Source organism: Salvelinus alpinus, chromosome 19, assembly GCF_045679555.1.
Source record: "Salvelinus alpinus chromosome 19, SLU_Salpinus.1, whole genome shotgun sequence".
In the NCBI taxonomy this organism is placed as follows: Eukaryota; Metazoa; Chordata; class Actinopteri; order Salmoniformes; family Salmonidae; genus Salvelinus; species Salvelinus alpinus.
In genome coordinates, this window is record NC_092104.1 from 47,758,025 (window position 1) to 47,775,389 (window position 17,365).

Below are 17,365 nucleotides of genomic sequence, written 5' to 3' on the forward strand. Positions count from 1 at the left end.
GCTGGAGCCCGTCTTGTCACACTCATTGCCTGAAGTCAGCGCTGCCTGTCCCGGGAAATCTTCGTGGGGGCTTGGAAATTGCACCGGACCTCTCTGCCAGCCCTGCGGAGTACCTGGACCTCTGGGAGGGGTTCATTAAGGTCTGGGCCACTTTGCTTCCGCAGTACCGACCGGTATCCAAGAAGGTCAAATCAGACCATGGCTACACCCCCGGAAGCCGAGACCTTTCCCCCCACTCCAAGATAATTAGCCTCTCTGCTGTTTGTCCTCTGTTGCCCCCTTACCCTCCGTATACTTCCTACCTTTCCTGTGTCTAGAATTAAACCATGTCTTACAGCACTTTGTCTCCTGTTTCCAGGTCCACCCCTCTCCCCCGTCTCCTTGATGGCCAACCGGCGTACGTGGTGAGACGTCTCCTGAAGGTTCGACCTTGGGGCAGGGGATTCCAGTACCTGGTTGACTGGGAGGGCTATGGCCTGGAGGAGAGGAATTGGGTCTCCGCTAGGGACATCCTGGACCCAGACCTCATCTCTGAGTTCCAACGTGTGTCTTTATTTTGGTTCGGTCAGGGCGTGAGTTGGGGTGGGCATTCTATGTTCTATATTCTATGTTTTGTTCTATGTGTTGTATTTCTGTGTTTGGCCTAGTATGGTTCCCAATCAGAGGCAGCTGTCAATCGTTGTCTCTGATTGAGAATCATACTTAGGTAGCCTGTTCCCACCTGTGTTTGTGGGTAGTTGTTTCCTGTTTTTGTGTTTGTTTCACCATTCAGGACAGTTTCGATTTTTGTTGTCATTCACTTTGTTATTTTTGTCTTTTTCCCGTGTTCAGTTAATACATTTTAACATGGACACTTACCACGCTGCATTTTGGTCCGATCCTTCATATTCCTCATCGGAAGAAGAAGAAAATCGTTACATACTGACTGTTACTTTTTGACCCCCTTTGTTCAGGGACACATTTATTTCATTTGTGTTAGTTACATGTCTGTGGAACTTGTTCAGTTTATGTCTCAGTTGTTGAATCTTGTTATGTTCATACAAAAATGTACAGATGTTAAGTTTGTGTTTGAGTTTATGTATTTTAGATTCCTCAAAGTTTTTTCCCTTGTTGACAGCATTGTACACTCTTGGCATAGACTCAACCATGTTCACCTGGAATGCTTTTCCCAACAGTCTTGAAGGAGTTCTCACATATGCTGAGCACTTGTTGGTTGCTTTTCCTTCACTCTGCGGTCCAACTCATCCAAAACCATCTCAATTGGGTTGAGGTCGGGTGATGCAGCACTCCATCACTCTCCTTGGTCAAATACCCCTTACACAGCCTGGAGGTGTGCTTTGGGTCATTGTCCTGTTGAAAAATAAATGATTGTCCCTCTAAGCGCAAACCAGATGGGATGGCAATTAGCTGAATAATTCTGTGCTAGCCATACTGGTTAAGTGTGCCTTGTATTCTAAATCAATCACAGACAGTGTCAACATGACACCTCCTCCATGCTTCCCGGTGGGAACCACACATGCAGAGCTCCTCCATTCACCTACTCTGCATCTCACATATACACGGCGGTTGGAACCAAAATCTCAAATTTGGACTTATCAGACCTAAGGATAGATTTCCACTGGTCTAATGTCCACTGCTCATGTTTCTTCTTATTGGTATCCATTAGTAGGAATTCCTTTGCAGCAATTCGACCATAAAATGCTGATTCACGCAGTCTCTTCTGAAAAGTTGATGTTGAGTTGTATCTGTTACTTGAACTCTGTGGAGCTTTTTCTGTGGAGCATTTTCTGTGAAGCATTTTCTTCATGTCTTAAAGTAATGATGGACTGTTGTTTCTCTTTGCTTATTTGAGCTGTTCTTGCCATAATATGGACTTGGTCTTTTACCAAATAGGGCTATCTTCTGTATACCCCCCCTACCTTGTCACAACAGAACTGATTGGCTCAAACACTCATGAAGCTGGTGAGTGTCCAAGCTGTCATCAAGGCAAAGGGTGCATACTTAGATGTAACAGAAAAAAGTGTTACTTTTTTTGTTACTACATGATTCGATATGTGCTATTTCATAGTTTTTATGTATTCACTATTATTATACAATGTAGGAAATAGTAAAAATAAAGAAAAACCCTTGAATGAGTAGGTGTGTCCAAACGTTTGACTTGTACTGCATACGTATCACTGCAGATTTTCATCTTCCTACATCTAATCTGCTGTGCATATATTTACATGCCATGTGGTGGAAACTAGGGCAACTACTGTATCTTACTGTTCGACTCTGTTTTGTGTGATGTCTTTCAAAATTATTTATTTCTCTGTGACATCATGTATGTAAATACTTTATTTATTCTGAATATTGTTTCAATAATATCAGAATCACCTTTATTCGTCAAGTACTGCCAGCAATAGACAATATACAATCAGAATACAGACACAAGTCCACATAGACATCATACAGAATATACAACATTGGAAGAGTAAACATCACACATAAACTTCTGGAGTATAGGCTGATTAGATTACAGTGGGAATATATCATTTACAGAGGGGATATATCTATATAAGCAGAGGGAGGGATGCTGTCATGGAGAATATATACAGTGTTGTGTGGAGGTGGACATAGTAGAAATGTAATATAGTGCAGATCTGTGTTAGAGGTGCTGTGAAATGGCTCAATGCAAAGCCACTTAATCCCTATGAGCCCGATGGCCGGTTGATGAGGGCAGTGGCGGTTCTAGCTTGTATGACTCCCTGGGCGAACCCCCCCCTCAGCATCCCCCCCTGAAAAAAAATGTTTATTCAGACATTTGGAACAACACAAATAAATAATCCTAAGATTTAAAACTATATAAATATAAATACAAAAATAAGACTCATATCAAAAAGAAGTAACAAAGACAAATAGAAACAAATTGTAGTATATAAATACAAATAAAGAGAATCAAATTATTACACTATTACCCTATTGCTAACAAACACACAAATAAAACTAAATAGCACAAATGCTATATCACACAAATAGAATAACCCACTTATAAAGAATAGAACCTGATTATTACACTGTTGCACTTCAAACAAGAAACACACTAACTAAATCGCACAACTAATTGCATTAGTGTTGTACAACGTTAGAGGTGCGCTATTTGATAGATTCCCCCGCTCCCCTACCTCGGGCTTCCAGTGGGGAAACCTGAGGTCAACCTACCCCCGCCCACCTCCCCATCTCATACTTCTGAGTAGGAGACCGTCCCAGGCAGTAGCCTGCCTAGCTCACAAACTAGAATCAGCGAGCCCACTCCGACAAGGTTAATTGACCCACAGTCCCACACGGTGACATGATGTCATTGACGTGACCTGCAAATGAGCGATAGAAAACCGATCGCGCAAATTTCACCATTCGTAATATACATATATATTTTTTTTTGGGGTGCAGGTGCCACATGCAGCCCCTGGCAAGATGCCTAAATCCACCACTGGATGAGAGCCACAGCAATGGGGAAGAAACTGTTTAGATGGCTGGTGGTTTTGGTCATGATTTCCCTAAATGGTCTCTGAGGGGTGTTTTGAAAAAAAGATGGGGTGGCCAGGGTCGGCGGTGATCTCACTTGCACCGTTCCTTGTCCTGGAGGTGTGCAGGTGCTTGCGCTGCAGTTTGCCCTTGCAGTGGACAGACGGAGACCCAAACCAGATGGGGATAGAAGATGATGGACGTTTAGAACCAAACCAGAATTGTCAGAGAGAGTTGGAGTTTCCTCAAATGACACAGATAGTACATCCTCTCTTGAGCCTTCTTGGTTACCACTGTGATCTTATCCTCCCACTTGAGATTGTGGGAGATGATGCTCCCTAGGAATTTGAATGACTTGGCCATGCAGATGGCTGAGCCATCAATCTCGAGGGGGAGAGATAGTCCGGTGCATTTCTCCACAGTGTTGACTGTGTTCAGTTCCAAGTTGTTAAGACTACATCAGGCCACCAAGCTCTCAACCTCTCCACTCTACTTGGACTCGTCGCTGTCGGAGATGAGTCTGACCAAGGTGGTGTTATCAGCAAACTTAAGTAGTTTGACAGATGCGTCATTGCAGGTGCAGGCATTAGTTTAGAGTGAATAGAGGAGGGGGGAGAGAATGAAACTCTGCTGCACCCCGGTGCTGAGAAACAGGGAGTCTGAAAGAGGTTTTCACAGCTTAACGTGCTTTGTCCTGTTGGTCAGATGGAGTCAGATAGTTTGTGCTGTAGCAGGTCCGGAATGAGTGTGTTGAAGACTCAGCTAAAGTCCACAAACAATACCCTCGCATATATAAATATGACTTCCTCAATACTGTACGTAGACTTAATCCAATAAAAATGTTACATATAGTAGTGTATTATTTTACCTGCTGTACTTTGTGACATTGTTTACCACAAAGATTACAGCATCATCTTGAAAACCTGTTTGTAGCTCGCACACTCCAACTTAAAAGATCACAATTAAATGTCACCGTTTCACTTGGTCTAATGACTGTTACTGAGCTTGATGAATGTGAAAATGTACGAAAGAATATAGCTGGGGAATAAAACACTATGAGATGACCCCGACTAGGCCATTTGCTAAGTATATCATTAAATATAGCTGTACAAAACCATTAATGACACACTAAGAGCATTTGGGAAAATCACTACCAGTGACTACTGAAATACATCTGAAAACCTTGGCTCACAACATTGTTTCCATAATATCTCCGTAAAACAAAAACTGCCATTTTAAGACCAAATAAGATATTCTCATTTAAATTAGCAAGATGACAGTGTTCTAATGAATCACATCTATTCCAAAAATATACTCTATAGGATTGATAAGCTAAAAGCGCTGGGAGAAAAATAAATATTCTCAAAACAGAACACCCAAGTCTGCATTGAAAAACCCTGAAAACCTGCATGAACGTGAAAATCCCTAATTTCTCCATCAAACATGACCTAATTCTTTACACCCTACCTTAAAATTCCATTTCATGTCTCCTTTGTGTATAGGGAAAATGGTTGTATACTGAACAAAAATATAAACGCAACATGTAAAGTGTTTGTCCCATGTTTCATGAGCTGAAATAAAAGATCCCAGAAACGTTCATATGCACAAAATGCTTATTTTGCTTCAGTTTTGTGCACACATTTGTTTACATCCCTGTTAGTGAGCATTTTTCCTGGGCCAAGATAATCCATCCACCTGACAGGTGTGGCGTAGCAAGAATATGATTAAACAGTATGTGCATTACACAGGTGCACCTTGTGCTAGGGAAAATAAAAGGCCACTCTAAAATGTGCCGTTTTGTCACCCAACACAATTCCACAGATGTTTCTGGTTTTGAGAGACTGTGCAATTGGCATGCTGACTGCAGGAATGTCGACCAGAGCTGTTGCCAGAGAATGTAATGTTAATCTTTCTACCATAAGCTGCCGCTGTCGTTTTAGAGAATTTGGCAGTACGTCCAATCGGCCTCACAACCGCAGACCACACCAGCCCAGGACCTCCACATCCAGCTTCTTCACCTGTGGGATCGTCTGAGAGCAACCTCACTGACAGCTGATGAAACTGTGGGTTTCCTGATGTCAACGTTGGGAACAGCGTGCCCGATGGTGAACAAACACAATTGCATTTTGTTGATGGCTATGTGATGGCAATATTCATCCGCCGCCATCAACTCAAATTTCAGCATGATAATGCACGGCCCCATGTCACAAGGATCTGTACACAATTTCTAGAAGCTGAAAAGTCCCAGTTCTTCCATGGCCTGCATACTCACCAGACATGTCACCAATTGAGCATGTTTGGGATGCTCTGGATCAACGTGTACGACAGTGTTTGCCAATTCCCGTCCAATACCCAGCAACTTTCGCCCAGTGGTTTTTGTCTCCTTTTGACCGTTTCAATTGATAACAATCAAGGTAAGGTACTTAGTTGTTAAACAGACAATATTTGATATTGAGATAAAAAGAAGCATTAGGGACATATTTAGAGCATGCATCCTTCTAAACACCACAGACATAGGAAAGGCATATTCAGGGATTTTCTGATTGAGGCTAAGATTTCAGTGAAATACTGGGATTTTGTGGGAAAGTTCTCTGTTAATGGCTCTGCATGGTCATTCCATTATCTGAAATAGCCCCACAGTATTTACTGTGATGGCTCCACAATTGCTTCAAAACCTCCACACGAAGCCTCCTTTTCGCATAAATTGGCATTTAAAGTGATACTTTGCAAGTGCAGTGTGTGAGAGCTTCTTAACTTCTCTGTAACAACCCATGCACTAACTTCAGTGTAGCTATTAGAGGTGAGAAAATACAATTATAATTCCCCAAAAATGTCTTATTATCTTGGTTTAAGGCCGGGACTATCAATGAAACAAAACAAAAACAAAAATGTGAGGGAGAGTAATATTATGAAAAAAGTAAGTATATGATTGATTGGAGTTGATTGGAGATTGGAGTTGATGAGGCATAATACCAGGCCCAGGATCTGAAGTGAAATGTTTTTTTCCTGCCAGCATGGACGTCACCTTTTTCATACGTGCGCATTCCAATCCCTAAACTTCAAACCAAACTGGTGGGTGTTTGGATGCTTAGCTTGATATGCAAAAGAGTGTGGCAAGACAACAGTAAGCAATAAACATGCTAAATTAAGAGTTTGTAGCAACCACTTCTCTGTGTCCAAAAATAGCACCACATCAAAAAGGCTTAACATTCTGTAAAGCTCAAGAACAGAGAGAGAAGTAAGTGGTAAGTGGGCAAGGCAGATGGCGCAGGGAAGAGGAGGATGAGCCACGTAGTTTTATCTTTTCCGCCCATAAATACTACAGGGTGTTTTGATTGGAATATTTTGATTGGCCTTCAGTTTAAACTGAGTTAATGTGTAAGAGAGAGAGATGGGTAGACTATGAAATAATCAGGAGTAAGAGAGTGGGGGGGGGGGGAGAGAATGGAGAGATGGCATAATGGGATAATAGAAGGGAGCGTAATAGAAGGGAGCGTACATAACTTGATTGGCGGAAACTAAAAAGGAGAGAGATAGTAAGCGGACACTTTAATTAGATTTCCCTCACCTCTGCCAGTGTGTGTGCATATGTGTGTGCGTGTGTTTGTGTGTTTGTGTGTCATCTCACAAAACGTAAAGATTTCCAATGAGTATGCAGTTGTATGCTATCACAGTGATGTGATTCAATGGTTTTCTAAACATAGAATTGGTGACACATTCCCAGTATATCAAATTTAGATTGCATCCAGAGTGTAATTATCAAATTCATTCATGTTGAATTTATTGATTGAAAAATCCAATCTTAAATCAGTATTATTATATAACGTTCTTCACATACTGTAGTGGCTGGTTTACTCTAGGTCATTGGTTACCAACATTTTTCGGTTACTATACCACCAACTGAATTTTGCTCTTCCCGGAGTACCCCTGAAGAACCCCCTCATTTGCATATTACCAGTAAGCCTACGGTCTCATGAGTCTTCTCATGTACCCATGCGGATAAGCCAAGTACCCCCAGGGTGTAGGTAATACATCATTGAGCTTCACATTAGTCATTGTACACTACAATATCAAGACAAAACATAATTGACTCCCCCACATCGTGTGCTTGCATGGAAGTATCCCATCACAGGGCTATGAATCACCATCCCACAATCAAAGCTTCCTTCCAGGCAAAACTGGCATTAATATTGTATTTTCCACCTTTACATCAGACCATTCATCATGTGTCAGGTAACTGCACACACAGTCTCACATTTACCATACTTGTAATGCTGCTGAGGCAGACACACAGGAAACAGAGACACTGTCTGATCCTGTGATGTTACCCCCCCCCCCCACCCACAGTATGATGACAAGATCACGGCCCTGTTCAGCCATGTTCCGATGCATCTTAATGTGTCTTACATGTCTGGGCTTTGGTAACTTCTGGTGTTGCACTTGATGGTGGGCGGACTTGATACAGGCGTCTTTTTATTATGCTTTAGGTTGGGTGGTGTGAAAGGTTTTTCACAGGGATGAGATTTGCAGGGCTGCTAGAACGGACTGTTCTAAGACCAGAGGGATGTCAGAGGCACAGCAGAGAGTTGTGCAGTGGATGGACAGGACCTCTAAACCATGTCGATCTATTTACATGTAAAGTATTATTGAGAAGGCTTGCACTTCTATTTCACTTCTACTGATCCCTTCCTCAGTGTTTTGAGTGACATGTTCATACTGTATGTCTGATGGTCGGGTGCTGTTCAGTCAGTTAAGTTTGTACATCGTAGAGTGCATTTCATCATTGTACCTCCAGGGGGGTGCACGACTCTCGTGGCCTCTACCTCACCTTGACCACAGGGGTTCAAATGAGCATCATTAGATCCCGTTGTTACTGTCATAAACCCAGTGAGACAATCCCAATAAAATAGACACATGTAGAGACACCCCAGCCATTAGATTAGAACTTCACTCCTGTTTATTGCCTAACGTTAAAAAAATATATATTTTAAATGGAAATTGAATTCGCTCCCCTGGAGATGTTTTATGAAAGAATCTTAGCTGGAAAATCGAAGCGCTTATCAAATAGTTGCCATGGCTGGCAGCTGCTCGGGAAATTAGTTTAGGCATGACCTCATAGATTCCCATACCTCCGCCACACATAGCTGATAGAGAATGAGAGAGAGCGAGAGAGAGATGGGGAGAAAGAGAAATTGTGGAAAAAATATAGCTCAAGAGAGAGAGGGGAGAGAAGGAGATATGGGTGGGGGCTGAATGTATGGATGCAGGGGAGTGTTCTCCTGATATACTGACTAAGGCAGGTTTTCCCAAACTGGGAACCCCAAGTTTTTGTTGCCCTAGCACTACACAGCTGATTCAAATAATCAAAGCTTGATGATTAGTTTATTATTTGAATCAGCTGTGTAGAGCTAGGGCTAAAAACAAAATGTGCAACCCTTGGGGTACCCAGGTTGGGAAAACCTGCCTTAGTCAGTATATCAGGAGAACACTCCCCTGCATCCATACTTTCAGCCCTCACCCATATCTCCTTCTCTGTCTCCTTGGGGTCCTCAGGACTGAGTTTGGAAAAGTCTGTGCTAATGTAAGAGGTCAAAGCAGACACTAGATCTATGAAGTTGAGGGTCACTAAACTTCTTATTTTACTTCCCCTCACTGCAAGCTCACTGACCAGCTATATCCTCAAGGGTGTGAGAGGTGTTCAAACGGATTTCATTTCGCTTTTACCCGGCCTCCTCACTCCATTCCTGTACTCCCTCATTCCTCTAGAGTGGACTTCCGGAGCCCCTCTGAGTCATTCCTCCAACAGAAAGAAAGACAGTAATAAAAGTTTAGAATCCTTCAGGGCTTGGCTTTCATTTCACACATGTCCAAAGCAGCTGACTCTAGGTCAGTCTGACTTGTTTAAAGCACATAAAAAAAACTAAAGTGTTGAACCCCTCTGGACGGGCCACATCAATCATCTCTAAATGACTGAAGTGGATAAAACACCTCACAGTGAACCTAACACTTGAAAGTGCTCTAATTTAAACGGAATCACACAGGTTAGATATATTGTATATCTACCATACAGTTCAGTGTAGAACAGTCCAGTGTGTGGGGTTTTGTACATAGCTAGTTAAAGTCCATTACTCATACACTGTAATGGAGTTGCCATGAATTTGCCATTATCTTACAGGCAGCTCTGTGGCGAGTAGAAATAAAATATAATGTTATTGTACACCTGTAATGACACAAAGTACATTAAGGTAAAATGTACTATATGAATGAATGAAATTCATTGAGGGGAGGGATTGTATTTCACAGTATTTTACTGTAATTAAAAGAGATTAGTGCAAGCTGGTTGAATGCTAGGTAAAGTGTTTATACATTACAGGATATTATGTAGTTAGTATTTCATATTACTTCCACGTGAGGCCTTAACAAAGGCTTCCAAACTGGCAATGACTAAAGGGCAAAAAATACCAAAAGTACATGGCAAAATGATCAACGATTTAAGATTAAAGACTTGCTGCCTCCCCTATATGTTTAACATTTCATGAGGCACTATAACTGAAGTTCAATTGGTACAGCATTCTCACTCACGGGTGCAACAAATATAGCCTCTTACAAGGCACACCTCAAAATATGTCAATGAACCAGAAACAACAATACCATGCACCCACTAGTGATCAAAAAGGTTTTGGTGCTCAAAAGATACTGTACGGTACTGAATTCCGTGGGGTGGAATTAAAGTACCATTCGAAATACAGCAATTTTCAAACAATGCACCATAATTTACAGTATGCTGCATTAACAAGTTTCAGAGTTTTTTTATTGTTGATAATACCGGAAATTACTGTATAAATTACAGTATTTTGTTACAGTGTACACATTCTGACAAACTGGCAGTCGGTCTAACCACTTGATGGCAATTCATTTTTAGGCTTTTCTCCTCTCTTGGGATATCACAAGAGGTCATGAACTAATCATAACCAGCCTTGAGGCCCACTGTGAATGTTGTTTAATTCCAAAGCATAATACACAGAGTCAGACACCATACTAGTTTGACTGTATTACACACAATAGAGTCACTATGACATGAATATGATCCGCCACTATAGGGATGGATACACTAACAGTGCGTTCAAAGATAATGCTTTCAAAGACAAAAAAATGGCCCTATCTGAAAGGAGAGCCATGGCGTGTTGAGGAGGAAATGCAAGGTCAGGCGGAAACCCATTGACTGCATTATTATTTTAGATTTGAATTGATTGCGTGCTGCACTTGGACTCGGAGGCTCTCTAGGGCAACACACTGCGCTCCAATAACTAGAAGGTGGTGGTACTCAGACAACAGAGATGATACACAGAGAAGAAGCAAAACAGAGCTGATTGCTGTGCATTCATACATGTCCATTTCGCTGCAGTCTGATGTTGATATGGATTCATTCTCCTCAAAGTAAAGAGGTTTGAAGTATCAAAGGGATATTTCACACTGGACAAAAACTTTGTCAGAACCTGTTTGATACCCTGGGGGTATCCTGAAGTCGGGGTGTTCAGAGAATGGAACATCAAATTAAGACTTGGACACGAGACAGCATACGGAGCCACAGTGGCTTGCAAAAGTATTCACCCCCTTGGCATTTCTCCTATTTTGTTGCCTTACAACCTGGAACTAAAATAGATTTTTGGGGGGTTTGTATCATTTGATTTACACAAGATGCCTACCCCTTTGAAGATGCAACATTTTTCTATTTAGAAAGAAAAAAGAAACAAAACAGAAAACTTGAGAGTGCATAACTATTCACCCCTCCAAAGTCAAAACTTTAACTATATACCCCTCAAAAGGTCTCTTGGGGTATGTCTCTATAAGCTTGGCACATCTAGCCACTGGGATTTTTGCCCATTCTTCAAGGATGGGTTTTGCTGGTGTACAGCAATCTTTAAGTCATACCACAGATTCTCAATTGGATTGAGGTCTGGGCTTTGACTCGGCCATTCCAAGACATTTAAATGTTTCCCCTTAAACCACTTGAGTGTTGCTTTAGCAGTACACTTAGGGTCATTGTCCTGCTGAAACAGGTTTCCCTCAAGAATTTCCCTGTATTTAGCGCCATCCAACATTCCTTCAATTCTGACCAGTTTCCCAGTCCCTGCCGATGAAAAACATCCCCACAGCATGATGCTGCCACCACCATGCTTCACTGTGGGGATGGTGTTCTCAGGGTGATGGGGTGTTGGGTTTGCGCCAGACACAGCATTTTCCTTGATGGCCAAAATGCTCAATTTCAGTTTCATCTGACCAACATTCTTCCATATATTTGGGGAGTCTCGCAAATGCCTTTAAGCAATGGCTATTTTCTGGCCACTCTTCTGTAAAGCCCAGCTCTGTTGAGTGTACAGCTTAAAGTGGTCCTATGGACAGATACACTATTCTCCGCTGTGGAGCTTTGCAGCTCCTTCAGGGTCATCTCTGATCAATACCCTCTTTGCCTAGTCCGTGAGTTTTGGTAGGCAGCCCTCTCTTGGCAGATTTGTTGTGGTGCCATATTCTTTCCATTTTTTAATAATAGATTTAATGGTGTTCAAAGTTTTTAATATTTTTTTATAACCCAACCTTGATCTGTACTTCTCCACAACTTTGTCCCTGACCTTTTTGGAGAGCTCCTTGGTCTTCATGGTGCCGCTTGCTTGGTGGTGCCCCTTGCTTAGAGGTGTTTTTTATTTATTTTTATTTTACCTGCGTTTGTGTGACCTGAAATACTGAAACAAAAAAAAATAAAAAAATTTAATCTAGGGTTTAAGGGAGTATTCAGCACAAGTAACTGATAATATTTTCTGCAATTTATTTAACGAGGCAAGTCAGTTAAGAACAAATTCTTATTTTCAATGACTGCCTAGGAACAGTGCCCCTTGTTCAGGGGCAGAATGACAGATTCGTACCTTGTCAGCTCGGGGATTTGATCTTGCAACCTTTCGGTTACTATTCCAATGCTCTAACCACTAGGCTACGCTGCCGCACCAGGTTATAATACAAGAAAATAGGAAAAACGCCAAGTGGGATGAATTGTTTTGCAAGGCACTGTAAGAAGGAAGTGGCTTTATTCTGGTTCAGGCATCCACCACCTCAATTAGTTCACATTACATACAGGAATTTATAGACACACGTAAGGCATTTCTAATCCATCATGAACATCCCATTCGCATCCTTACCTACCTGGGCAGAAAATACAATTTTTTTTTAAATACTGAATATAGTTTACATAGAGTTTCAACTAAAAGGTTATTTATTCTTTGATATTGAAATACAAGTCTCAGAAAAACACATCATATTTGAAGGTATTTGAATATACTGTCTGCACGGGATTGGAAACCCCCCACAAAAATGTGGTTGATGGCTCCCAAATATTTGATGAAGAACCAAAAACAAATACATTTAGTTGAATTAACCCTAATGTTAAGTGTTACTGAGAATGCTACAAGGAACAAAATTAAGTGTCAATGCCCAAACTGCCTTCTTGAATCAACTACAGCCAAGGTAGGTTTAAAATCATGTTAGTTTGTGTTCTGAGTACACTATCCATTTAAATATGGTATATTGTATGTTTGAAAAACAAGAACACTTACTCTCAGATGGACAGGGGTTCAACGTTGTTTTTGCTAAGCATCCAACTCGCTCTTTGCAATGTTTGAAAATGTCTTTGAATTACTCTGTAGTACTCTTCAGGTATCGTAAAATGAATTGCAGCTTTCAAACTGTTCAGTGGCACTTTGAAAGAGTCATACAGTAGTTGAGCGTCACTACTTATTTATACGTATCTGTACAAAATATGATTGGTTAATTGGTTTGACTTGATTATGTAAACCTGGAGCAATGGACATTCAGGGTAATGGACATTTACAGAATGTTCAGATATAAATGTATTGTGTAGATCAAATATGACTGTCAGATAGATTGGAATAGTACAGGAGATTGTGTGTGCCCTATTCATTATATTTATATCTTCAACATGCAGTTCAAGACATATCCCTGCCATTGGTTGAAGGCAGACAATCCAATAGTTTCATAAAAGTGGTCACTTTCTAAGAGCTGTATTCAAATAGTTGTATTCACCTCCAAAGTAACGATTACATACAAATATTTTTTGGGGGGTATCTGTACTTTACTTGACAATTTATATTTTTGACAGGTTTGACTTTTACGTAACTACATTCCTAAAGAAAAGAATGTACTTTTTACTCACAATATTTTCCCTGACACCAAAAGTACTCATTACATTTTGAATGCTTAGCAGGTCAGGAATATAGTCCAATTCACACACTTATCAAGAGAACATCCCTGGTCATCCCTAATGCCTCTGATCTGGCGGACTCACTAAACACACGTTTCATTTGTAAATTATGTCTGCGTTGGAGAGTGCCCCTGTCTATCCGAGAGACAGAAGCTGTTTTTCAATCTCAAGGCCATCAGACTGTTAAGTATATTTAAAACAAAATACTTTTAGACATTTCTATGCAGGTATCTTTACTTTGACTCAAGGATGACAATGGTTACTTTTCCCACCCCTATTTGTTAGTCAAACAACATTCATGAAAATTCTAGACTTTCTTTTCCCTATTCATATTACACTGAGTGTACAAACATTCCTAATAGTAAAGGTGCACATCCCCTTTTGGCCGCAGACCAGCCTCAATTCGTCGGGGCATGGACTCTACAAAGTGTTGAAAGTGTTCCACAGGGATGCTGGCCCATGTTGACTCCAATGCTTCCCACAGTTGTGTCAAGTTGGCTGGATTTCCTTTGGGTGGTGGACCATTTTTGATACACACGTGAAACTGTTGAGCATGAAAAACACAGCAGCGTTGCAGTTCATTTCACAAAACGGTGCACCTGGCATCTACTACCATACCCCGTTTAAAGGCACTTAAATACACTGCTCAAAAAAATTAAGGGAACACTAAAATAACACATCCTAGATCTGAATGAATGAAATATTCTTATTAAATACTTTTTTCTTTACATAGTTGAATGTGTTGACAACAAAATCACACAAAAATTATCAATGGAAATCAAATTTATCAACCCATGGAGGTCTGGATTTGGAGTCACACTCAAAATTAAAGTGGAAAACCACACTACAGGCTGATCCAACTTTGATGTAATGTCCTTAAAACAAGTCAAAATGAGGCTCAGTAGTGTGTGTGGCCTCCACGTGCCTGTATGACCTCCCTACAACGCCTGGGCATGCTCCTGATGAGGTGGCGGATGGTCTCCTGAGGGATCTCCTCACAGACCTGGACTAAAGCATCCGCAAACTCCTGGACAGTCTGTGGTGCAACGTGGCGTTGGTGGATGGAGCGAGACATGATGTCCCAGATGTGCTCAATTGGATTCAGGTCTGGGGAACGGGCGGGCCAGTCCATAGCATCAATGCCTTCCTCTTGCAGGAACTGCTGACACACTCCAGCCACATGAGGTCTAGCATGGTCTTGCATTAGGAGGAACCCAGGGCCAACCGCACCAGCATATGGTCTCACAAGGGGTCTGAGGATCTCATCTCGGTACCTAATGGCAGTCAGGCTACCTCTGGCGAGCACATGGAGGGCTGTGCGGCCCCCCAAAGAAATGCCACCCCACACCATGACTGACCCACCGCCAAACCGGTCATGCTGGAGGATGTTGCAGGCAGCAGAACGTTCTCCACGGCGTCTCCAGACTCTGTCACGTCTGTCACATGTGCTCAGTGTGAACCTGCTTTCATCTGTGAAGAGAACAGGGCGCCAGTGGCGAATTTGCCAATCTTGGTGTTCTCTGGCAAATGCCAAACGTCCTGCACGGTGTTGGGCTGTAAGCACAACCCCCACCTGTGGACGTCGGGCCCAGCAGACACATGTACATTTGTGGCCTGCTGGAGGTCATTTTGCAGGGCTCTGGCAGTGCTCCTCCTGCTCCTCCTTGCACAAAGGCGGAGGTAGTGGTCCTGCTGCTGGGTTGTTGCCCTCCTACGGCCTCCTCCACGTCTCCTGATGTACTGGCCTGTCTCCTGGTAGCGCCTCCATGCTCTGGACACTACGCTGACAGACACAGCAAACCTTCTTGCCACAACTCGCATTGATGTGCCATCCTGGATGAGCTGCACTACCTGAGCCACTTGTGTGGGTTGTAGACTCCGTCTCATGCTACCACTAGAGTGAAAGCACCGCCAGCATTCAAAAGTGACCAAAACATCAGCCAGGAAGCATAGGAACTGAGACGTGGTCTGTGGTCACCATCTGCAGAACCACTCCTTTATTGGGGGTGTCTTGCTAATTGCCTATAATTTCCACCTGTTGTTTATTCCATTTGCACAACAGCATGTGAAATTTATTGTCAATCAGTGTTGCTTCCTAAGTGGACAGTTTGATTTCACAGAAGTGTGATTGACTTGGAGTTACATTGTGTTGTTTAAGTGTTCCCTTTATTTTTTTGAGCAGTGTATTTTATCTTGCCCATTCAACCTTTGAATGAGACACATACACAATCCATGTCTCCATTTTCTCAAAGCTTAAAAATCCTCCTTCAGTACTGGATCAGTGTCCTGAAATCGGGACAGTTGCTGCTCAATATGCGATATTTGACCAGAAGTGCATTGTAAACAACAACCAACTTTCCGTGACATAGACATTTCTTACATAGCTCAGGATATGCATATTATTGATACCATTTGAAAGGAAACACTTTGAAGTTCGTGGAAATGTGAAATGAATATAGCAGAATATAACACATTAGATCTGGTAAAAGATAACAAAGTGTATTATTTTTTGTACCATCATCTTTGAAATGCAAGCGAAAGGCCATAATGTATTATTCCAACCCAGGCGCAATGTAGATTTTGGCCACTAGATGGCAGCAGTGTATGCGCAATGTTTTACACTGATCCAATGAACCATTGCATATCTGCTCAAAATATTGCATCAAGACTGCCCAAATGTGCCTAATTGGTTTATTAATACATTTTCAATTTCAAACAATAGCATGGCATTCTTTCACTGTAATAGCTACTATAAATTGGACAGTGCAGTTAGATTAACAAGAATGTTTTCTGCACATATCAGATATGTCTAGGGAAATAATTTTGTTACTTACAACCTCATAGTAATCACATTAACCTACGTTAGCTCCACCGATCCCCTAGAGGTTAAGAATGATAAGTAAATATAATTGCTAACATATACATAATTTCGAAACTTTTATTAAGCAAATCAGGTGGCACCATTCTTGTTTTTGTAATCAAATTTTATTGGTCACATACATGTGTTTAGCAGATGTTATTACGGGTGTAGCTAAATGCTTGTGATTCTAGTTCAGACAGTGCAGCAATATCTAACATGTAATATCTAACAATCTCATGACAAATACCTAATACACACAAATCTAAGTAAAGCAATGGAATATATAAATATATGGACGAGCGATGTCAGAGAGGCATAGACTAAGATACAGTAGATAGTATAGAATAAAGTATATACATATGATATGAGTAATGCAAGATACAGTTGAAGTCGGAAGTTTACATACACTTAGGTTGGAGTCATTAAAACTTGTTTTTCAACCACTCCACAAACTTTAACAAACTATAGTTTTGGCAAGTCGGTTAGGACATCTACTTTGTGCATGACACAAGTCATTTTTCCAACAATTGTTTGCAGACAGATTATTTCACTGTATCACAATTCTAGTGGGTCAGAAGTTTACGTACACTAAGTTGACTGTGCCATTAAACAGGGTGGAAAATTCCAGAAAATTATGTCATGGATTTAGAAGCTTCTGATAGGCTAATTGTCATAATTTGAGGCAATTGTAGGTGTACCTGTGGATGTATTTCAAGGCCTACCTTCAAACT